The sequence below is a fragment of the Rhinoderma darwinii genome, chromosome 11 (assembly GCF_050947455.1).
Source record: "Rhinoderma darwinii isolate aRhiDar2 chromosome 11, aRhiDar2.hap1, whole genome shotgun sequence".
Classification (NCBI taxonomy): Eukaryota; Metazoa; Chordata; class Amphibia; order Anura; family Rhinodermatidae; genus Rhinoderma; species Rhinoderma darwinii.
The window spans coordinates 17,094,556-17,120,238 of NC_134697.1; the positions used below are offsets into that span (position 1 = coordinate 17,094,556).

At 42.6% G+C, this 25,683-nt stretch overlaps 1 protein-coding gene across 1 annotated transcript in view; it reads left to right on the top strand.

Moving 5' to 3' along the window:
* Positions 1–1,371: 1,371 nt before the first annotated feature.
* GOLGA7B (golgin A7 family member B) overlaps positions 1,372–25,683 on the top strand; it is a 102,524-nt gene continuing 78,212 nt past the window's right edge. Inside the window, exon 1 of the mRNA XM_075843066.1 lies at positions 1,372–1,418. The gene's annotated coding sequence lies outside the window, so the exon portion shown is untranslated. The remainder of the gene's footprint in view (positions 1,419–25,683) is intronic.

Sequence of the window (25,683 nt, forward strand, 5' to 3'; positions counted from 1 at the left end):
CGCTCATCTCCTGAAATACTCTGTGCTGCCTTAAACTCTGTGGACAGGTCAGGATCCTGTTTCTTTTAAATGCTGCACTGTAGCGTAGCCTTATATAGTGGATCGAGCGGGTTCCCTAGCAGCATTTAAAAGAAACAGGATCCTGACCTGTCCACAGAGTTTAAGGCAGCACAGATTATTTCAGGAGATGAGCACGGGCAGCCGTTCGTTTTTCCGAGCCGTGCTCCCATCATGCACACGACCGTAAAAACACCCGTTATTGCGGGTCGTAATTACGACCCGCAATAACGGGCTCATAGACTTCTGTTACCCACGGGTACCTTTCCGTATTCTCACGGGAAGGTGCCCGTGCCGTTAAAAAAATAGAACATGTTCTATTTTACGGGCCGTGCTGCTATAATTATAATGACAGCACGGTTCGCAAAAGCGGCCAGCTGCCCGTGGCCGGCCGGCCGTGCTCGTACTTACGAGTCGTAATTACGAGCACGGCCCGTAAAATAAAAAAATAGAACATGTTCTATCTTTTTAACGGCACGGGCACCTTCCCGTGAGAAAACGGGAAGGTACCCGTGGCTAACAGAAGTCTATGGGCCCGCTATTTCGGGTCGTAATTACGACCCGTGATAACGGGTGTTTTTATGGTCGTGTGCATGAGGCCCCGTAATGATGGGTGGCTACAGGTGTGCACCCGTCATTACGGCAGCGTTGCTAGGCGACGTCAGTAAGGGTATGTGCACACACACTAATTACGTCCGTAATTGACGGACGTATTTCGGCCGCAAGTACCGGACCGAACACCCTGCAGGGAGCCGGGCTCCTAGCATCATATTTATGTACGATGCTAGGAGTCCCTGCCTCTCCGTGGAACTACTGTCCCGTACTGAAAACATGATTACAGTACGGGACAGTTGTCCTGCAGAGAGGCAGGGACTCCTAGCATCGTACATAAGTATGATGCTAGGAGCCCGGCTCCCTGCACTGTGTTCGGTCCGGTACTTGCGGCCGAAATACGTCCGTCATTTACGGACGTAATTAGTGTGTGTGCACATACACTAAATAGTCACTGTTCAGGGTGCTGAAAGAGTTAACTGATCGGCAGTAACTGTTTCAGTACCCTGGACAGTGACTACCGATCACAGTACCTGTAAAAAAAAAGACGTTCATACTTACCGAGAACTTTCTGCTTCCTCCAGTCCGGTCTCCTGGCCGTTGCCTTGGTGACGCGTCCCTCTCGACATCCGGCCCGACATTCCTTGATGACGATGCAGCCTTGTGAGCGCTGCAGCCAATCACAGGCTGCCGCGGCCTCTGCAGCCAATCACAGGCTGCAGAGGCCTCTGCAGCCAATCACAGGCTGCCGCGTCAGAAAAGGTCGGACTGGAGGAAGAAGAGGGACTCGTCAACAAGACAACGACCGGGTACGTATGAAATGCTTTTTATTTTATTTTTAATCAGCAGCCTCTTTTCTCTATCAGTGATTGATAGAGATAAGTGGCTCCCGATTTGTATAATGTTTTTGACCGGGTTCGGTCAAAACGGGTTCGGCCGAACCCGGTGAAGTTCGGATTCGCTGCGAACCGAACTTTACCGGAAGTTCGGACCGAAACCGGGTTCGGTTGTCCCGGTTCGCTCATCTCTACTCCTGACTGATATTGACTGTGCAAATGAAATAACTGAACCACTTAATCAGCTATTAGGTAAAGTTTACATGAAGTCTTGCTGCAATCTCACAGAAGCCATCAGGATAGACAAGAGTACAGTCACCCTAGGTGAACCTCTCATTGTATATTAGGAAAGTGCATTATAAGCAATTTCCCTATATACTTTCAATGCCCAAATCACTCCATTTATAAGTCTTAACCGTTCAGATGATCGAAAAATGCAGTAGATGGAAAATCATATTCTCTGCACCGTCTCTCCTTGTGTCGTCAGTAGAGATCACAACCCCTGACAATTGCTGATAATCAAAATATACAAGTAAAGTTTAAAAAAAAATGTGCCAATCATGCTTTACTTTCAATGATTGCTTATTGTGTACATTCAGTTTAGAATGCAACTACTATTTAAAGCAAAGGTGGAAGGGGCCCCTGTGCTAGAACGGTATTCGGGCCCCTTGCGCTCCAATCATTGAGCATCTCTCTTATTATACAGTATCCCCCTTATGTCGCGCCAACAATCCTCAGTAATTGTCAGCTAGGAAATTCATTAGCTTTACTGTAATGTCGGGGTAGGGAGACAGACAGGTGAGCCCTAATCTACCCGCCACTCAGTCCCTGCCTACCTGCAACGACCCGCCCTAGGCGACGGGGTACAACTGGGCGACGGTCCCTACACTCAATAGGTGCACGACAGACAAACAGACAAGGGTACAAAGAAGCCAGGGAAATGGGGAAGCTGCCCACGGGGACACCGTGAGCAACAAGCGAAGTGAACCAGGAGATGAGCGAGGTACGAAAATGCAGAGCAGAAGAGTGGTCAGTAAAGCCAAGGTCAATCACAAGCAGAGTATCAGTAGTTCAAGAAGCTGCAGCAGGGCCAGGAAACCAGCAGAGAAGAATCACAAGCAAAGGAGGCACAGGAAAGGCAGGTATAAATAGACAGAGGGTGGGAGCTAGCTCCGTCTGGCCAGGCTGTGATAGGCTCTCCCACTCCTAAGCCTGCCATCCTGGGTGGTGGAAGATGGAGTCAGTCTCACAGACATAGAAGCAGGTGCAGACTGATTACCTATGGGCGTCGACACAGAAGTTGTGTCTGGCAGATCCTTTACATTTACATTCCTTTATCGGCAATCTAATAGACAGTAGCATTCTTCTAGCTACTCTTAAAGTGGCAGAGGGCCCCCTTAAAGGGGTTGTTCAGGTTGGGGGCTGTTTTTTATACTGATGAACTATCCACAGGAAAGGTCATCAGTATATGATCGGTGGGGGTCCGACACCCAGACCCCACACCGATCAGCTGTTCTGGCTGCCTCCGGGGACCGGAAGCTATGAAGTGGTCGGTGCCGGAAGCAGTTGGCTCCATACACTGTATAGCGGCCGTGCTGGGTTACTGCAGCTCTGCTTCTTTTCACTTGAATAGGAGCAGAGCTGCAGCACGGAAGCTATGAAAGAGTCGGACCAGAAGCAGATGGCTCCAACCACCAGATACCACCACACATGTGAACAGATGGAATGAGCTCACCTTACCATGCGCTCCTAGTGGCCAACTGAGAGCACAACACAACAGAAACACTTATGAGGTCATTCCCTAAGTAAAATCACATGGGCCAAATGTGTGGAGTGCTGGTACCAAGGAAAACCCCCAAAATGAGGGGGATACACTGCATAATATATCAGTACTGTAGAACAAGACATGGACCGCACTTCCACAATATATACTTATATTTATTCATAGACTCTGGGAGAATCTAACCTGAGGGTATTTGCCCTTTAGGCATGTTTAATGTTTGTGTATATTCTTGTATAATATACTGTATATAGTCTTCAAATTTTAACATCATGGGATTTCTGTACACAATGTGTGGAATCGTTGATCATCTGATGGGTGATATACGAGGGAGATGATCACTGAAACCTACATCAGGGTTATTCTTCCCCTTTTGTCTTTTAATCTCATCACTGTTTACAGACTTTCGGTTTTCTAGTGTTTTCCTAGAAATTTAAAGATACAGAGGTAGGACCCACAACTATCTGGCTTTTATGGCATTCATATCCTTGGGAATAAACCTTTAACTTTTATTTTAAATGGGTTTTCCAACTTTTACATATAATGTTCTATGGGAATAAAATATTAAAGGGGTTGTCCAGTTTAAAAAACTAATTTTCATATACCCTATTAGGGAATTCTGAGTTAATAGAGGGGGGGGGGTCCTCTGTTCAGGATCCTCAAATCTTGGTCAGAGTGGAGAGCAGTTACAAAGAGCGTCTCTCGCTCTGCAGGATCTGTCCTGTCCTACATTATACAGACAACACATTGATATGAATGGGCACTGTGTAATGCTTCATTTGCCCTGTGGTGGTGCTGCAGGTAATTTAAACACCTACTGCCAGTTTCCCAAAGATTACAGCTGATCGCTGGTGGTTCCAGCAGCGGGAGACTTTTTGATCACCTTATTGTCAAGGAACATTCTAACAAGTAGGGATTGTTCAAAGCGGGGAACCTCTTAATATAATAAAACCTTCAATATATTCATCTTAATAATTCTCCTTCATTCCTGCACTGTCAGTCTCCTGCATCCCCTGCCGCTCCTTGTTGACAATACTAGATGATAATGTATCATCCATAATAATGGCACATGACCTGACCACAGTAGCCAATTGCTGCCTGCTATGATGCCATCACCATGGAGTGAATGTCATTGAGAAAGAGAGCGATTGCTGCAGTAGGGGATGCAGGAGATCAGTAGCGTAGTAACAGTGTAGAATCAGTAATATAAGTATATTGATATGATTTTTTTTTATTATTATTATTATTATTAGCTATATCCTGCAGTCACATGTTACTCCACTTCCTCCAGATAGTAGAAGAGGAGGTGGAAGGAAGGCAGTAAGGGATGTTTTTTTGGCTTTGTTCACATCTGCGTCGGGACTTCGTTCATGGCTTCCGTTGGACCTTTCCATCTGGGGAACCCATGAACAAAGTCCAAACTGAAACAAACTGAAGCCATAGGTTTCCATTTGCATCACCATTGATTTCAATGGTGACGGATTCGGTGCAAATGGTTTCTGTTTGTCACCGTTGTGTAAGGGTTCCCTTGCTTTGACAGAATCAATACCGTAGTGTACTGCCATATTGATTCCGTCAAAACAACGGAACCCTTACACAATGGTGACAAACGGAAACCATTTGCACCGGATCCGTCACCATTGAAATGAATGGTAATGCAAACGGAAAGGTCCGACGGAACCCATGAACGGATTCCCCATGAAGATTTGAACGAAGCCTTAGTCTGTAATTATGGAAACACATAAGAGCTGTGTATAGAAAATTGTACGGAACAAAAAATGAACACAAGATTTGTCAGGGAATATGTTAGAGGCTCTGTCACCAGATTTTGCAACCCCTATCTGATATTGCAGCAGATAGGCGCTGCAATGTAGATTACAGTAACGTTTTTATTTTTAAAAAACAAGCATTTTTGGCCAAGTTATGACCATTTTTGTAGTTATGCAAATGAGGCTTGCAAAAGTCCAAGTGGGTGTGTTTAAAAGTAAAAGTCCAAGTGGGCGTGTATCATGTGCGTACATCGGGGCGTTTTTAATACTTTTACTAGCTGGGCGTTCTGATGAGAAGTATCATCCACTTCTCTTCAGAACGCCCAGCTTCTGGCAGTGCAGACACAGCGTGTTCTCGAGAGATCACGCTGTGTCGTCACTCACAGGTCCTGCATCGTGTCAGACGAGCGAGTACACATCGGCACCAGAGGCTACAGTTGATTCTGCAGCAGCTTCAGCGTTTGCAGGTAAGTAGCTACATCTACTTACCTGCTAACGCCGATGCTGCTGCAGAATCAACTGAAGCCTCTGGTGCCGATGTGTCCTCGCTCGTCTGACACGATGCAGGACCTGTGAGTGACGTCACAGCGTGATCTGGCAGAAGCTGGGCGTTCTGAAGAGAAGTGGATGATACTTCTCGTCAGAACGCCCAGCTAGTAAAAGTAGTAAAAACGCCCCGATGTACGCACATAATACACGCCCACTTGGACTTTTACTTTTAAACACACCCACTTGGACTTTTGCAAGCCTCATTTGCATAACTACAAAAATGGTCATAACTTGGCCAAAAATGCTTGTTTTTTAAAAATAAAAACGTTACTGTAATCTACATTGCAGCGCCTATCTGCTGCAATAGCAGATAGGGGTTGCAAAATCTGGTGACAGAGCTTCTTTAAAGTGGTTGTCTCATGTTGATAAGGCCTTTTTTATTTGGAGTTGGACAAGCTGATCGTCACGGGTCAGATTTCAGAAATCCCAGGCGATCAGCTGTTATCTCCAGGCATTGCAGGAGAAATGTATTATTACATGCCAACCAATCATTTAATACATGGATGGGCCGATGGGTTGTAACGTTCGAAAAATGCCCCCAGGTCGGCTATGTTAGTACTCCTATTAAGCCCAAGTGGCATGATATATCTATACAAGAGAAGTGAAAAGCTCAAGGACACCACCAACACTGCACATCCTCATGTGTCTGCAAGCATTAGGCCCCCTTCACATCACGTTCTTGCCCTACGTTTAGCCTGTATGTCAGGAAAGCTCTAGACGTACATGCTAATCGTGTCCTTAGGGCTCCATTAGCTCAATGTGGGCCAAAATAGTTATTTTGGCCTCCGTTGGGCTGGTATACGTCGGTATATCTTTTTTCTCTAAGTATGGAACAGCATAGTAGACTACGCTATTCGATACAACAGGATTATGCAAAAAAAACATATACTGTGCGCTAGATGTTTTATTTTTAACATGGGAGCTTATGGATGACAGATGCCCCTGTATGACATACATCACAGGCTTCCGTTTAACATATCAGCTTTTCAACAGCGTTTTATGATGGACACTATTCAATGGACACTATTATAGTCTATGGTGATGGGTGGCTGCATTTAATGTATACTTTGGGAGCTTTTCCATGCTAAATATGGGCCAAAAATATGTGATGAGAAAATAGCCTAAGGCCCTTTTACACTGGCCAAGGATCGGGCACACGAGCATTTATATGAACGCTCCTTCCTAATCATTGCCCTGTGCGAACAGCATATTGATCAGCCGATGAACTCGTTCATCGGCCGGTTGTATAGTTTATGCCGCAGAAAATATTATTGTTTCGGCAGCACATCTCCCTGTGAAAAGAAGGAGAGGTGATGCCGACATGAAGGAAATGTATGGGGACGAGCAATCATTGTAACGATCGCTCGTCCCCATACATTGCTGATCATAGCTCAGCAAACCAGTGACGATCAACAAGCTGTCTTGTTGATCGGCGCTTGTTATTATGGTCAAAATTGCCCGGTGTAAAAGGACCCTTAGATAGTCTATAAATCTCACCAATAGCTAAAGGGTCTCCTGGTTAAACTCAGTGCCGGCTGCTTTAGCCAGGATCTTACTTACCATGAGATACTTACTAGATACTTATTCATGAGCATGGTCTATCTGTTGTAATTGTTCTCTATAGATAAGTGTCTCTCTCGTATTACCTAGATGTCCTATGTGCGTTTGTCTGTCAAAGACATTAGAGAAGGTTTCATTGTCTCCCCATCAGTTTTCACTTGTAAGACTTTCCAGTTGCTTGTTATCTGCGGTATCTTGCTCCGAAGATCAAGAGACATTGTTGGCAAGCGGCTGTGTGATCGTGTTGGTCTTGATTTGTTACTTTGGGGGTTAAAAGAAACTTTCAATGTTGAAACACTTTCACTCTTTTGGCAAATGGAACAAATATTCTTGGCTGGAGACATCTAGAAGCCATAAAACATCGGATGAAGGGCTGGAACCACTAAAAGTTCAATTGCTAATAAGTCATATTAATGCGTGAATATCCATGACCATGGGAGGAAGTGTATGTGCTGAATATGAGGAAAACTAAAAAAAGTTATGCACAGGGAGTTTAACTAAGGCATAAGTTCCACTCAAGGGCTTTGAACCCTATTTGTTAGTTCACTGATCATGTAATTTATATGAAGATGACATATGTTGTGGTGCTGTACAGAGAATACACTCACAAGAGATTACAATCTAATTTCCCTTAGACCCATTCCATTGGTAGTCATCTAAATGGCATGTCTTTGGAAAAGAAAGGGAAACCCGTGAGAACTCAGAAAGACCATACAAATATTATTCAGATGTTGCCCTGGTTCAAACCTATGACCTTATTCACGGTTGGACTCGCCCACCAGAGAACAAGAGGATCCTCCGGTGGGCCCAGGCTCTAACACAATAATGGGCCTTAAAGGTCCAGCAGAAGACAAACCCATTTGGAGCTCTTTGGAGCCAATCACTTGCCACAAGGGTCTATTTCTTAAGGGATGATTCACAAATGACCTATTAGACCTTATTGCTGATACGTCCTGTGTGTACAATGATAACAACAAGGACTATGATGAAATGAAAAGTGTACATGGTAATGTTCTATATAGATGGGGGGTGGGCCCTCAGAATCATCTCCTCTGGTGGGCCCAAGGAACCCCAGTCCGACGCGAACCTCAGTATTGCAATGGAGCAGTGATAACCTTCAACTTTAAAATATGTCTAATCTAGACATGTCAAATGAAACCATCATTTTGACCTCTGAGATCGGACCTCCATTAATGACTGGAAATAAAGGACCTCTGTCCCTTATAATGAACCAAAGCGTCTTCAACTCTCATTGGAGGTTTCCATAACTTAGGAAAATCCATCCTAACAGAGAAATCATAATTTGACAGCTCTGTCTCATGTATGTGAGAAATCTGGGATAACCACCAAAGGGTCATGGTGCCAGTTCATGAATTTCTCACCAGGAAACTTGTTGAACTGTTAATATCGGTGATGATATACATGTAGATATAATGCTGGTAATAACTGTATTATTTGCCGTCTGATTACATCCACTTTATATACTGTATATTTTCTATTTTTCTATTTGAAGTAACAAATAAGTAGAATCAGAGATGACCGGACAATCTTGCACCTTTGTCTCTGGAGACCAAACAATCTAAATTTTAGCATTGTTCTAGTGTATGCTAATATTTTCCTAGTAGATGCATAGGCCGAACTACAATTCATTTATTATCAGCGATAACACATGTATGGTGGAACTATGCTATTGCAACTGAAGATATGGTAAACATGTCAATGGAGTCATCTATGAAAGTGTAATGACTAGTACAGTATGAGTTAGGTTTGGTCAAAGGAAAAGTGGTGAGCAGCCCCTGTAAGCAGGAACACTGGACCTCAAGGAAGAAATAGAGGGCAGGTAGTGGACCTTCTATACCATGACCCAATGGCACAGGCTAACTTGGAGTACAGAGCCCAGGGTGCCATTGTCTTTACTCGTATTCCTCCCACTCGTGGATGTACAGTAGACCCCACGATGCACTCCCCTGATAGATTCTGATTGTTGGCAAATGTAGTATAGGGAACAGCAGGAGAAGGCAAGGTTGTTGCAAAGATAGAGGTCAAGTTGAAGGTCAGATCGCAGTGATACCAGGACGCAGATGAGAGAAGAAGTCATGTCATTGAAATTCAGCAGCCGAGAAGTGTAGAAACAGGTTAAAGTTAAGGACATCAAGAACATAATCAATTAGGGCCAGAAACAGATAAGAGGGTTTTAAATCCCCCGCCCAAGTAACGTTTCACAGATAGCCAATATGTGCCGTGCATCGGGGAGAGCATTGGCGCCAAAACAAAATGAGCAACATACAAAGTGCATTTTAACCACTATTTAGTGCCCATATCAATGCCACCACATAGAGTCTAAATACCTGTGCCCTAATAAGGCCCTTTCATGTGAGGTTGTTTCTCTATACGTTTTTGAGAATTTTTTTCCCCCAAACTGCATAAAGAAAAATTGTAGTGTGAAAGGGACCATATACCAATAGTCAGTGCTGAAATAGTTGTGTTCTATTGTTCTTTAATAGTACCCAATAGAGTGCCCAAATAACAATGCCATGCAGTACCAAAAACAAAAAGTGACATGCGTTGAACTACTAACAGTGCCCAGCTCAAAGGCTCCAAATTCTGGTACATACATAGGCCCCATGCACAATGCTGTGCCTGTATTCAGACGGCCGTGGACAGCCACCCGCATTTGCGGATTGTGCATCCACATAAGGTATGGGAGCACGGTCCGTTAAAAGCAAAATATAGGACATGTGCTATCTTTTGCGGCGGCTTTCTATGGCCCGGACACCTTCCCGTAAATAAACGGGAAGGTGTCCGTGGAAAATAGAAGTGAATGGGTCCGTAATTGCGGACCATAAATACGGTCCGCAATTACGGACGATTTTTACGGTCGTGTGCATGGGGCCTTACCCTCTTCTTGAGAATCAACCAAGAGTGCAGGTGATGGCACTTGAATAGTGAAGGTCCCTGTTGATTTTTCCCCTTTTCTCCGATATTATTTATGGACCTTTTATATAATGTTGAGGAGCTGCTCTTTGCTGGGGCTCGTCGGTGATTCATAGAAGGAAATCAGAAATGGGAAACCTACGTCTTTGACGTCTATATTGCCCATCTGGAAAACCCCTTTATGTTTTGGCAAACTTCCTTTTCCTGTTTCTGTCCTAATTTAAATGACAATTCTGCTTTGACTGGTGTAATGTAGCTGGAGGCAGCCGTAACATCATGGCATACCCATCTTATCTCCAACTGGCGTTATAAATTTAGGAAAATAACCTCTTGTGTTATAATGGTTAATAGGGGATACTGAAAAACAAACCCTTGACTTTGTGTGAACTGATAATTATGGTAATGGAACTAAATCCGTTTTCTCACTAATAAGTTCCCATAATCCTTTTCTTTGTATTCATCTCACCATTCATTCCTGAAAGAATACGTGCATTAGTGTATATACCTCAATGTGTTGTTTGCCATATAATGGAATCAGGATGCTGGAGACATTGGGGGGAATATATCAAGGGGTTTATGCCAGTATTCTGGCATCAAAAAGTCACAGATATTAGCACGTAAATTATAGATGATCAATGCCCGCTCCCAGCTAGCATAGATTTTAGTCTGCGGGGCGTAGCAGGGTAGAGGCCAATGATGTACCTCTGCCTTGCCCCGCCCCCAATCTGACTACCTCACTTCCCCTTCCCATTTGGACACATAAAATATATATATATATATACTCACCTCACCACTCTTCTTCCCCCAACCAGGTCCCCTCTGGTTCCCTCTTCATGATGCAGCTCATTTTAGGTACTGATACAGGGCAGTATCATTAGCTATGCAACGCAGCACTCACCGTCATCAGGGCTGCGTTATCGCATCAGTACCTTGAATGAGCCGCGGCATGAAAGGGGAGACAGAGGGGAGAAGAGGAGCGGAGCGATGAGTATGTATTTTTTTAACATTTCATTTGACGGGGGAAGATAAATGAGGCATGGTCGTTACATCTCAATTGTGGCACACGGCCATCGGCCATATGCGACACATTTATTAAGAGACATTCACCTCTTAACAAATGTGTTGCATATTATGCCAGCGAATTGGTTCTTAATATTGGCAAATGAAACACCAGTCTTAATAAATCTACCCCATTGTTACTCTTGAAATGTGCATGTTTTTGAACATCATATAGTCCTTAAATGGTTTGTTCCCTGGGACCCCCAGCGATCAGCTGTAATTTGTGAGGTAACTTCTCAGCTAGTGTTTAATTCCCCTGCAGCGCCACCACAGGAGAAATTAAACAATACACCTTTCCCACTGAAATCAATAGGCTGTCCATGTAATGCACAGTTCCGCCGGGTCCTCCGGAGAGAGAGGTATTTAAAAATGGGTTTTCTATGCCAGACATACCCCAAAATGACTAATCTAGGTGGTTCCATGGTGAATTTCCCATTCATAAGTTTGGGTGGGCGACCATATTGATTGTACCTTAACTTTCTCAGGTACAGATATAACTTGAAAATGGCTAGGGTTTATTTTTCATGATACAGTTATGTCTTCATGTTGGGCAACTTGCGATTTTCCAAAGCTTTTCTTGACACATACTTGTTCATTAAAAAAAAATTTTTTTTTTTTTTTTTTAAAAAGAAACATCTCCCAGGTTGCAATTTTCTTTCAAAGCTGCAGAATAAGTGATATTGCTTTTTAAAGCCCCACAGGGAATTCTTCTGCTATTCCTCGGGCAAACTGTTCCTCTGCTCTAATTTTACACAGATGCATTTTATATCCGAATTGTGGAAATCTGAGAGGCCGTACAGCTCACATTGATTTATCTGTCAAACTCATCAAAAGATGGTCGGATTGGAGCGTGGATAGAAAGTTTTAAACATTAAATATCTCACCAAAGGTCAAACCTGAGAAGAAGAGATTAGGACAAAAAAAAAATATCTGAATTTAATATGAAACAATTGGTTCAGTAGATATTTTTATAGCGAATAGAAGGGGACTTTATGGAATATGGTGAGTGGAGCAGGCCCAATTTTGTCCAGTTTTGGAAACAAAGGCTTGTAATAAGGGAGCTTTATCCGCTCTACCCATGGGGTCTCCATGATTATGTTCTGGAATATCGAGTGAGATCATTCCCTAATAATCAGTTACACATTTACTCTTCCACAACTACCTGGAAATCTACTCATTCTTTTCATTCTTGATTAAATCAACAATACCCTGATATAGGACTGTGGGGGTCCTAAGGGAAGAAATTCAAGTATCAACATATTCGGGTCAACCAATCAGACCAGATCAAGATACATTGTAGATTAAAGCACCCAGCTACCTCCATATGCACACAAGTAAGGCTTCGTTCACATCTGCGCTAGGGCTCCGTTCCGACGTTCCGTCAGAGCTTTCCGTCGGAATGGAGCCCTGACTGACACAAACGGAAACTATAGGTTTCAATTTCCATTACCAGTGATTTCCATGGTGACGGATCTGGTGCCAATGGTTTCCATTTGTCTCCATTGTGCAAGGGTTCCATCGTTTTTACCGAATCAATACAGTAGTCGACCAATAAATGGTTGTGCCAGAATATCCAGGGTGAGCAGTATCTTAACATATATTTTTGTCCATTTCAAGCATTCTATTATAAAAAGAAAAAGATATAAAATTGCTACAATGCTGAAAATTGTAAATGGGAATCTGAGAATAACTCCCATTCAGTAACATTGGTGTCAAAAACAACAGTGGAAAGAATAGAATAAAAAAACGATCTATCTATCTATCTATCTATCTATCTATCTATCTATCTATCTATCTATCTATCTATCTATCTATCTATCTAGTGGCGTAACTACCGCCGTAGCAGCCGTAGCGGCTGCTACGGGCCCCGCGGCATGAGGGGGCCCATGTCGCTGACCGGCACGGGCCCCCACCATGGCCGGAGGCTCCGTTAGCAGCCGCTATGGCTGTTACAGCGGGACGCCACTGAACACTACGGCAGAGCAGGGAGGTATCTCCCCGCGCTGCCATTAAACAAAAGACATGTATCCCCTATCCACAGGATATCCACAGGATAGGGGATACATTTGTGATCGCTGGCAACGATAGGGAGAACGGGGGACTGAATGTCCCCTGAAGTTCTCCATCACAAACCTCGGACTTCCGGGGTCTGTGTCGGCAGCTCCGTAGAAATGAATGGAGCGCCGGTCGTGCTTGTGCGCATGCGTGACCTGCGCTCCTTTCATTTTTATTGAGCTGCGCAGACGCCGGAAGTCAGAGGTTAGTCATGGAGAACTTCGGGGGACTTTCGGTCCCCCGTTCTTCCTATCAGTGCCGTTCTTCCTATCAGTGCCAGCGATCATACATGTCTTTTGTAGGACACACTGTAGGTCGGATTTTTTTGGGGGGTTGGGGCTGCTGTATGGCGTTCCCTACAGGGGGGGGCTGTATGGTGTTACCTACAGGGGGGGCTGTATAGCGTTACCTACAGGGGGGGTGTATGGTGTTACCTACAGGGGGCTGTATAGCGTTACCTACAGGGGGGGTGTATGGTGTTACCTACAGGGGGCTGTATAGCGTTACCTACAGGGGCGGCTGTATAGCGTTACCTACAGGGGGGGCTGTATAGCGTTACCTACAGGGGGGTGTATGGCGTTACCTACAGGGGGGCTGTATGGCGTTACCTACAGGGGGGGCTGTATGGCGTTATCTACAGGGGGGCTGTATGACGTTACCTACAGGGGGGGCTGTATGGCGTTACCTACAGGGGGGGGGGCTGTATGGCGTTACCTACAGGGGGGCTGTATGGCGTTATCTACAGGGGGGCCTGTATGGCGTTATCTACAGGGGGACTCTATGGCGTTATCTACAGGGGGATGTATGGTGCTATCTACAGAGGGTGCTGTATGGCGTTATCTACAGGGGGGGCTGTAAAAAAGGCACTATCTACAAGGGGGGGTTGTGTGACACCAAGGGGAGGGGGGGCCCCAGTCAAAAGTTTGCTATGGGGCCCAGTCTTTCCTAGTTACGCCCCTGTATCTATCTATCTATCTATCTATCTATCTATCTATCTATCTATCTATCTATCTATCTATCTATCTATCTATCTATCTATCTATCTATCTATCATCTATCATCTATCATCTATCATCTATCTATCTATCATCTATCTATCTATCTATCTCATATCTATCTATCTCATATCTATCTATCTCATATCTATCTATCTCATATCTATCTATCTCATATCTATCTATCTCATATCTATCTATCTATCTATCTATCTATCTATCTATCTATCTATCTATCTATCTATCTATCTATCTATCTATCTATCTATCTATCTATCTATCTCATATCTATCTATCTATCTATCTATCTATCTATCTATCTCATATCTATCTATCTATCTATCTATCTATCTATCTATCTATCTATCTATCTATCTATCTATCTATCTATCTATCTATCTATCTATCTATCTATCTATCTATCTATCTATCTCATATCTATCTATCTATCTCATATCTATCTATCTATCTATCTATCTATCTATCTATCTATCTATCTATCTATCTATCTATCTATCTATCTATCTATCTATCTATCTATCTATCTATCTATCTATCTATCTATCTATCTATCTATCTATCTATCTATCTATCTTATCCTGGCAATGTCCCCATTATGTCAGAAAGTAATATCTAAGTTACATTTTGCACATCTGTAAGGGAGCTTTGTTTTTTCGACTCTCTGCTGTTTCATTGTTTGACTTGTTAGATAATTTATATAATTGGTTCCACATGTAAAACAAGAGAGCAGAGATGGTCCCTAATTATTGGCAAATGAGTCATATAAAATAATCTGTCAAAACTGTATGATGGAGGCTCTAATCCCCTATTATATTGTCATTCCTAAAATCCTATTATTTATCAGTGTGTAAGTACATGTCTGTATCAGTTAGCATCTTACTTTACTTTATAGCAAATTTGTTTAAAGCGAACTTATCATTATAAAATTAGCATTACAGCATTAGATTTTCTAAAACACCCTGTCATGAAAAAGTGTCCCATAGTTCCCCTTTCCCTGCAGATTCTCTCAGTCAACAAACAAGTCCATCTAGCCTAAAAATCTGAACTAGTAGTCAGGGAGGAGGTAGAGAAGCGGGATGCAGCTGCAGTCTGTCACAGCATGAGAAGGTAGAGGAAAAAGGAATCACCATGGGGGACACATCTGATTGGCTCAAAGCACACAGCTCTTACATCACAACAGGAAGAACCTACCCACTCAGTAGGCATTTGGCTTCCCATTGGACATAGTCCATAGGCAGTCCTGCTCATCTCCCTGCACCTCTGCTCTCAGCAACGTCCCTCTGCAACTAAGCATGAACTTGCACCATTCTGTTCAGTTTTATAGAACCAATGGTACAAGAATTGTTTTTGGCAACCCTCTTTTATATTTGGCAACGCAGGGCACAGATCCTGTTACTATTTAATTTCAGAACACCCCTTGAGTGGCTATCACTTTTTTTTTCTTACATAGCAGCGATGAGTGGCTGAACTCACATAGCGCACAAAAGAAAACTTTGCGCTAATGGCCTCATTCCTGCCATACCCAGGGAAAGAACCAACCAGACGGCACCAGTTCATCCATACAACCGCCCTTCCCACATCTTTGGTTGGGGTCGAGGTAATCAGCTGGCCAAGGACTTGGGTGCTTCTAGCTGGTCCCTGGATAACGATTAGCAGGATGGGAATCAAACCAAATGGGAGTAGTTGGAGATACACTTGCTACAAGCAACAACATATATGAAAAGTTTTTAAATCTATTGGGAAGGGTTTTGCAAATAAATGGGGAACAGAAGAGTGGTCAGACAGTCTATAAGCCGGCAACAGGAATCAGGCAGGTACTGTGAGGGTGAGCGGGGTAGGCATAGTCGGTAAAGCCAATGGTCTGATGACGGAGGTAAAGTGAATCCAAGTTCAAATACAGAGTAGAAATATTAGAAAAACAATATTCCTCACTAAGGAACAAACACCATTTTAAATATGGGGCCCTTAACTTTGGTTGGCCAGGCAGACGTTAGCTCTGTGCATGCGCTTCCCACAGTCCCTGCCAGCCCCTGCCATGAGCAGGACAATGAGACAGAGCTGGAACGTGGCAAGGTGAATATATTACGTCACCGAGACTAAGAAGTTGGTATGTCCATCTTCGATCCCCACTTTAAAGTTCATATATGGATAGAAACTACATAAAAAGTTGAGTCTCTTTGTAAATACATTGCATTACTTTCCTTGTACTGATCCTAAATGACATCCTGAAGTGTACCCTAGAGCGGCATTCACAATTCTGCTGGTTGTAATTGGAAACATTTCACAAGATCCTATAATTCAGAGACTTTTCTACATAAAATTACTGTACAGTAACTCGTTTAAAGACTACTCTCCCCAGAATGTAAATCACCAGACAAGACATGTTAACCTTGAACCAGCAAGGAATGCTAGTAGATTTCAGCTCTGAAGCCTGCAGAATTGTGAATGCAGCACCGGAGTATAAATCAGGCTGTAACTCAGGATCAGTCATGTACTAGATAAGTTGTTAAGGATCTGCCAGGCACAGCTTCTGTATCTACGCTCATAGGTAATCAGTCTGCACCTGCTTCTATGTCTGTGAGACTGACTCCATCTTCCACCACTCAGGATGGCAGGCTTAGGAGTGGGAGAGCCTATCACAGCCTGGCCAGACGGAGCTAGCTCCCGCCCTCTGTCTATTTATACCTGCCTTTCCTGTTCCTCCTTGCTTGTGATTCTTCTCGTTTGGTTTCCTTGCCCTGCTGCAGCTTCTTGAACTATTTGACCCTGCTTCATATTGACCCTGGCTTACTGACTACTCTCCTGCTCTGCGTTTGGTACCTCGTACACTCCTGGTTGACTCGACTTGTTCACCACTCTTGTTGCTCACGGTGTTGCCGTGGGCAACTGCCCCTTTTCCCTTGCTTCTGTGTACCCTTGTCTGTTTGTCTATCGTGCACTTATTAAGCGTAGGGACCGTCGCCCAGTTGTACCCCGTCGCCTAGGGCGGGTCGTTGCAAGTAGGCAGGGACTGAGTGGCGGGTAGATTAGGGCTCACTTGTCTGTTTCCTTACCCCCATCTTTACATAAGTAATGGAAAGTTACTCAACTTTTCTGGTAGATTAATTCTATATAAAAAATTGGAAAAAGTGGAGATACAAATCAAATATTTGAAATGAGGGTGAAAATGTGTGTTCAGCGAAGACCAACAAAATGTTGCCATGGTCAGATTTAAAAAATTTGGTCCCAATACTATAATGCAGCAGTACTACTCAGTTTTGGCATAATCTAGAACTCCATTTAATAAATTTAAAGGAACACTCAAGGCAAAATTTATTCACTGTTTTACGGTCCCGAGGGGCCGATGCATTAAAAAAAAAACTAAGATAGAATCCCTGTGTCATGCCCCACCCCCTCAAGCCCCACACTAAGCATAACACAGTGAATCTGATTTTATCGGAGTGTTCCTTTAAATCCATATTATATAAATATTAATAGTCCGAATATTTATTGTTTAATATACTGTGGAGGAGATAGATCTGCGTCTAATGGGTTTTGTAGTCATTTTGTTCATATATTTGAGAATGATAAAGCTTATTCAATATTACTTGCTGACAGTAGGTAAATATAATGTTCATTTTTATCACCGAAATGTCGATTCCAAGGGCAAAACTTGTTTTAAAAAAGTCATTTAATAAAGTCAGATGAAAGAAAAATAAGACGGTCTCTCTGGAGTCCCGTTGTCAGTGCCTGTAATTACATTTACGGAGGTCTTCCTAGGTGCTCTCTATATTAATGGGTGAAAGACGGAGATAGGAATATAAAATATGTGTTTGGTATAGTATGAAATAAAGTTGATTGTATGGGATGAGAGGTTCATTTTGTGAAATAGTTTAAGAAAAATGTACCAGAAACAGTCAAGAACAAATAATATGGGACAAAAAAAGCAGCAATTCTAGATAGGAGTATGAAGACTATTGCAGAGCTGGTTTGGTTACCAAGACCTTTTAGCCCCTTCCTCCAACTCCACCGGACCCCTTGAGAGAAATAATGTATGTAGGTTAGAAAGAAGAAGGGCCAGAGGGAGTGGAGTAACATATGACTGCAGGATTAGACTACACAGGGTTTGTTTGTAGTTTGTAACACATAGGTTTTCATAGTAGCTGTATACACAAAACGGTAAAAAAAAAAAAATCTTAAAACTTTTTGCAGAGTTGCTTTGTTACTACTCGGTTTAGAGGAATAAATAAATTGGTTGCACAAATGTACATACACTTTAGTTTAAATAAAAGTCAGGCTACAAGTTCCCTGAAACATAAGAATTCTGTGACTTTAGTGACTTGTACCATATTTCTTGCTGTTCTACCACGAGGGAGGGTGAGATTCTCATTGGTCAGTGTCTCTTTCTCAGATTTGGTTTTTCTCGGTAAAGGTCCCCTCTTAACGCTGTGCACATTCCACTGAGTTATTCTGACATAGAGTCTCGTATTTTGATTGATGAATTCCCTCTGTTTAGGGTAAAAATTGAAGGCAATAGGAATTTAGCATGACGCAATGAGATGTAATTTCAGATCATAATATGCTAGAGTTCCCATAAATTCATCATATCATATACTACAACTCTGTTTACCATTGATGATATAATAAAGTACTGCAAGAGATATATGTAGTTTATATATCTACAGGGTGGGCCATTTATATGGATACACCTAAATAAAATGGGAATGGTTGGTGATATTAACTTCCTGTTTGTGGCACATTAGTATATGGGAGGGGGGAAACTTTTCAAGCTGGGTGTTGACCATGGTGGCCATTTTGAAGTTGGCCATTTTGTATCCAACTTTATTTTTTTCAATGGGAAGAGGGTCATGTGACACATCAAACTTATCGAGAATTTCACAAGAAAAACAATGGTGTGCTTGGTTTTAACGTTACTTTATTCTTTCACCAACCATTCCCATTTTTTTAGGTGTATCCATATAAATGGCCCACCCTGTATGTATATATATATATTTATAAAAGGGCCTTTTCACTGGCAGATAAGTGGCCGATGCAGCGAGCGCTGATCAACGAGACATCATTGATCGGCGCTCGTTTGCTCCTGTCATACGGAGCTATGGATGGGGACCAGCAGTCGTTACTCTGATCGTTCGTCCCCATACATTATCATCATGTCGGCAGCGCGTCTCCCTGTTCACATAGGGAGATGTGATGCCGACAACGATAATATTAAAGTTTTTTAAAACGATACGACCAGCAGATGATTGAACGTTTGCTCGTTCATCAGTGCAAAACCCCCTTAAGACTCTGTCTTGCTAAAAAGGTTTTATTAAAAAGTTTGTGTGTCTTATGGTCCATTTTACCTCCCCATTGAATTTAATGGGGAAAACCCGCAACAAATGAGCCGCGTTTACACAAATACAATTGACGTTCTGCAAAATAAAACTCTGCACCGCAGGTCAATTTTTTGAGTGTTTTTTCCGCTCACTATTTACTCAGCGTCTGGATGAGATTTGTTCTATCTCATCCACTTTGCGGCTACTGTATTCTGCTGCCGATTTTCAGCAACTAATTCCATTGCGTGTGATTTGACCCCTCCCCCGGCAGTTTGTAGAAAAATTGTCTTGCTTGAAGCTTGTCCTTGGCTAAAAAAAAAAGGTTGGTGACCACTGCTCTAATAGACACCGCTGTGTAGCACTTTTATTCAATTAATTTTTGTATGGAGAGATATTATTTGGGCAGTGCATTGTTTTATAGTATTTACATGATGTGCCGCTGCTATTTAGGCTTGGTGGTGGTGGCGAAACGACAGTATATAGCATTGTTATTTATACAACTGAATGGAAGTGTTCTTTGGCCAACGTATGGGGCTGTTATATGGGCGCCATAATGTATGTTGCTTATAATTGGCACTGTATAACCATATATCATATGGGGGGCACCAACAGAGGGTACTACACAGGGCATCATTCTACATAAACCCAGCCCTGGGAGCAAGTTTGACAGCCACAGTCTGCATAGGAGCTAAGTTCTCTACCATGGCTGGAACCACCTAAGGACTTTTTCATACTTTTGTATGTTTGCTCGTTCTGCGTCACCCGAGTACCGCCCTGGCAATGTGGTCTAAAGCCAACAGTATAAACCACCGGTAACTGACAAGCAACGCTTAGTCCTGTTCTAGGAGAGAAGCTGGGGGACTAGAAGGTTGGCGGTATGGAGTCGGTGCAAAATATGGAGTCAATGATATTCTGTGGAGGTGATAAAAGACAAATTCCTGCACTAAATATACAGCATGTTCCATCGGATACCGTATGCGGCACCGTAGTCCCCCATTGATGCATTGTTTACAGCATGATCGTTCTATGCAGAAGATTTGAAAGAGCATAAGAGGAACCTAGCACTGACACTATGAGATAATCTTAGAAGAGAGCGCACCTATCTGACTCCACCAGATGGGATTTCTTGCCCATCTCCATGATGGGCAAACCACTTTAAGTCTCAGACTAACTCATCAATGTATTTTTTTATTATAGAGCGATGAAAATACACTTAAGAAAAAATATTCCTCAATTATCTAAGGAAAACAAAAAAAAACTTGCATAGACTATTAACTAAATATTTGCTGTCTAATAACTTCAAATATTTCCTCCATTACAAGCTAGAAGGAATCCAGAAATAAGAATCCTCTCCTGGTCTCAAGTGGTTTAATATCTAACTGGAACGGAGCATTGATAAGATAGGAGAACCATTTATCAGGGTTACCCAGTAGCAAGAACCGGCACAAGGATGTAAACCGGGGGTCAGGCCAGAGACTGCAGATCACAGGTAAAAACTTTGGAACTTGAGATAAGCCATGAAAGGTCTTTAATGACAGAAAATAGTTAATCTGTGATGGATTGGGTCCCGGGAGCTGCAATTATAAAGGAACTTTAGATAATTATCTGAATTCCAGAGATATTTAGAAGGAAGTGTCCCCTGTATATGTCATTGTCTACGTGTTCTCTGTATGTATATTGAATTACACAGCCTAGTGAAAATTATCGATCTCTTCTCTAGGGACTTTTACACGGTAATAACATGTCGATCGGCGCTCGTTTGCTCCATGGAGCAATGATCATATGTATGGGGATGAACGATCAATAATACCATAGTTCGTCCCCATACAGTTTGCATCACATCTACTGTTTACATGGGGAGATGTGCTGCCGAGAACTAATTTTGTGTTAGGAAACATAAAAGGTGTGATCAGCCAACAAACGAGCGTTTATGCTAGTTTGTTGGCTTATTTACATGGGCCCCAGCAGCCTCAACTGTTTACCTGTGGGGGAACCTGCCAGCAAGTATTATCTTCCCCTGCAGCTCCTCCGCAGGAGAAATTAAGCATTACAGAGTTCTCATTGAAATAAATAAGCTGATCCTTTAATGCATGAATATGTCAGGTCCTTCAGAGCAAGAGATTCTCTTTGTAGCCGCTCTTCTTTCTAGCTAATAGATGAGCAGCCTTAACTGTAATCTGTGGGGGTACCTGGCAGCAACTGTTCTTTTCCCCTGCAGCGCCTCCGCAGGTGACATTAAGCATTACACAGTTCTAATTGAAATCAATGGGCTTACCATTTGATGCGCTTACATATCGGGTCGTTCAGAACAAGAGATTCTCTTTGTAGCCGCTCTTTTCTCTAGCAAATAGCTGAGGGTCCTGATTAGGGGACCCTCTATTGACTCATAATTCTCTGATAGGGTATTTGAAAACTAAAACCAGAAGATCCATTTTATAATAGGCTAGATGATGCAGCTGTACTCGTGGTGACAACAGAAAAGGTGGCCTCACATGTGAAATACATTAGTCAGAGTGAAGAAGCCCAGCTCAGGAGGTAATTGTGGGCTGGATTCTGGGGAGTAACTGTGGCATGCACTCTGGGGGGGTATCTGAGATTCAAATACTGTATGGGGGCATCTGAGCCGTAGACATGAGGTTATTGTGTTAAAGTCAAAAACTTCTAGGAATATTTATCAAAACTGGTGTATAGAAAAAGTAAAGCAATTGCCCATAGCAGCCAAATCAGATTACAGTTTTTATAATACTACTTCTCATTTCTGAATGCAGAATTGGGTACTGGTTGCCATCCACTTCTAACAGATCCCCGGAGTGGACTTGTTGTGGCAAATCATCGTGCCATGGGCTCCAGTCATAAAGTCCTCCGGCAGTATCACCAATGTAGTTCATCGTTAGGCAATGTGCCAAACGTTTTTTTTTAGTTCTATCAGGAAAACATATCAGATGAAAAATTATTCAGTAAAGGAGTTTTTGGAGCATCAAGTAGATGTCATAAAACTTTTTACTGTACTGGTTGCAGGGCCGTGTCATGATCGGCTTCCATGGTCATAGTATGTCTCAATGGATGTCACATCACTACTGAGAGGACAGACGGCAGGTAAATTCAAGACTTTAAAAGTACCTGTCACTGTCAGCTCTTCTGACATGTCTGTTTTATTAAACATTCCCCGTAATATAACAATTCTGGAGCACCTTTTCTTAGCATTCTGCATTGTTCCGTTCCTCTACTATTCCACCTAGAAATTTATAAATAAATTGACAACTGGGCGTTACTAGTTGGGAGTGTGTCCCTGCACAGACTGACATTGTCCAATCAGTGCTGACAGAGTGAGACTGTGTGGGGACACGCCCCTTTGACAAAGAAAATAGTAACACCCAGTTGTCAATTTATTCATACATTTCCAAGAAGAATATCAGAGGAATGGCACCATGCAGAGCTCTTTGTAAAGGTCCTCTAGAATTGTTATTTCATGTAGAATATAAGTATTTACTAAAAAAGACAAGTTAAGAGAGGTGACAGGTCCTTTTTAAATATATTTGAAATATTTTAACATCCTTGCATCCAACAAGGTAAATCTACCTGGATCTCAGGTACACCTTTTAAAGCATCGAGGGTTCTCTAAAGTAGAATTTACGTCCTGGTGCAGGGGGAGAAGCATGGAATGCACTAATGCGCTCCATACGATGCGGGTATCAGCTGACACCGGGACTAATGGCCAGGAACAGCGATCACGCTCGCAGCATCTGAGGCGTTGAAAAGAGTGGGCCGGGCCCCTCTGCCCTCCAACAGCTCACACCCCCCCACAACACGATCGAGGGCGCCGATGGTTGTCATGGCAGCCCAGGGGCCTAATGGAGGCCCTCAGGTCTGCCTTCATTCTGCCTCTGTTAAGCCCTGCCTGTGGCAGGCCTAAACAGAAGTCTGTAAAAATGACTATACACTGCAATACATTAGTATTTCAGTGTAATTTACCAACAATCTAATGATCACTGGTTCAAGTCCCCTAGGAGGACTAATAGAATGTGTAAAAAAAACAAGTGAAATAACGTTTTTAAAAAACCTTTTTCCCACTTTTTCTCTAATTGGTTTCGCTGCATCTGTAAAAGTCTGAACTATTACAATATAGCGTTATTTAATGATTAATGAACACCGTAAAAAAATGAAAAAATGTAAACCGCCAAAATCGCCGGTTTTTTGGTCAACTTAGCAATAATTTTTTTTTTTTATAAAAAGTGATCAAAAAGTTTTATGTACCGATAAAAACTACAGCTCATCCCGCAAAAAAATAAGCCCTTAAACCGCACAACCCACGGAAAAATAAAAAAAGCTCTCAGAATATGGTGGTACAAAACAATATTTAATTAAAAAAAAAATAATAAAAAAGGAAAATATAAAAACCCTATATAAATTTGGTATCACCGTAATCGTATTGAGCCACAGAATAAAGTTAAGTTGTCATTTTTACCGCACCGTGAAAGATGAAAAAACGAAACCCAAAAAACAATGAAGCACAGTTTTTTCCAATTTCAGCCCGCAAATCACTTTTTTTCGGTTTCCCGGTACATTATATGGTACTTTAAATGCAACAATAGAAACTACAACCCCTCCTGTAAATGATAAGCCCTCAGACCCCTCTATTGATGGAAAAATAAAAGAGTTATGACTCTGGGAAGGCGGGGAGTGAAAAACGAAAATCAAAAAATGGCTCAGACCTTAAGTGGTTAATGGTGTTTCCCTTTAATATCTGATCTTAAACCTATGACTAAACTTGCTCCCCTCTAAGAACATTTTCATACATTTTTCTGTGATTTCAACATTTTCCTATAAGAGAGGGGCATAAGCAGGTTGATTTTATTTCCCTCTGGGACGCTGAGTGACAGTAGAGCAGCCAGCTTGGCATTAACCCCTTCAAGCACACACTAAACCTCTATATGTCCAAATGCTGTTAGGCAATGTTTATTCTTGACATGCATTCTAGATCATCACGGGAAAGGAAGAATTCCGAATGATATTTTTGACATTTCCTAAAACTTTATGTGGGGGGCCGAATGACTGTCAGATCATGTGCTCTGTCTCCAGAGTCGATTTACAAGCCAGTGGTACAATCATGGCACTCTTTAAGGAGAACTCTATTTAAAGCTTCACTAACTTTTAGAGATTTGTAAAATTTCATGTTCCAGTCATTTCCGGTGATTGCCAATCTGCTCCGTATCCTACATTAAACTAATGAGAATCAAGACTTTGTATTGCGGGTTTTACCAGGTCAATTTAAAGAAAATGAGAAAAATATGTAAATGTGTGTGATCAGGATCAGGACTGAGTAGATGAGACGGGATGTTCTCCACCAGAGGACTCTGTTGTGATGGACATTCTTAATCGCCTGCATCTCATCACAGAATAAAGCTACTGTATGTTCACTCTTTACTTATTCATTTAAATCCCACTCGTGGGACATATGTAAAACTCTTCGGTCCAAGAACGAACCCTATAAGGGTAGGAACACAGCATATTTAGGGTAGATACACTGCGTCAAGGTGCGCAGCGTATCCGCCCTGCAGACCGCAGGGAATGCCATCCGAAAATTCACATCACGTTGGCGTAAAGCGGCGACGGAAAAAAAACAAAAAACTTTCATACTTACCCCCTCCCTCTTCTTGGCGAGCAGTCCGGCCTCCTGGGATGATGTTGCAAGTCATGTGATGCTGCAGCCTGTGATTGGCTCCAGTGGTCACATGGCCTTCAACATCATCCAGGGAGGCCAGACTGGAGAAGAAGCAGGGAACTCTGGCTAAGTATAACTTTTTTTTTTTTCTTCTTACTTGTGATTTTTGCAGCGGAATCGCTGTGATTCCGCCGCAAATATCGCAACACACACCACTTTGTTGCGGGTTTAAGCACCCCATTGAATTCAAAGGAAGAGCTGCGATTCTGCAGCATTAATGGACATGCTGCGGTTGAAGAAAACGCACCATAAGTCAATTTCTGTGAGTTTTTTTCTGCAATGTAGGGACAAAATCTCACCCACACGAAATCTCATCCACACTGCTGCTACTGTAAACCGCTGAGGATTTTCCCAAGTCAAATTGGCTGCAATAGGGAATTAGTCCCAATAAGTCAGGAGAAATGGGTGAATATGTAGAAGAATGGGAAGGAGACTTCAATTTGGACAAATCATCGTATGGTCCAGTTCAATATTACACA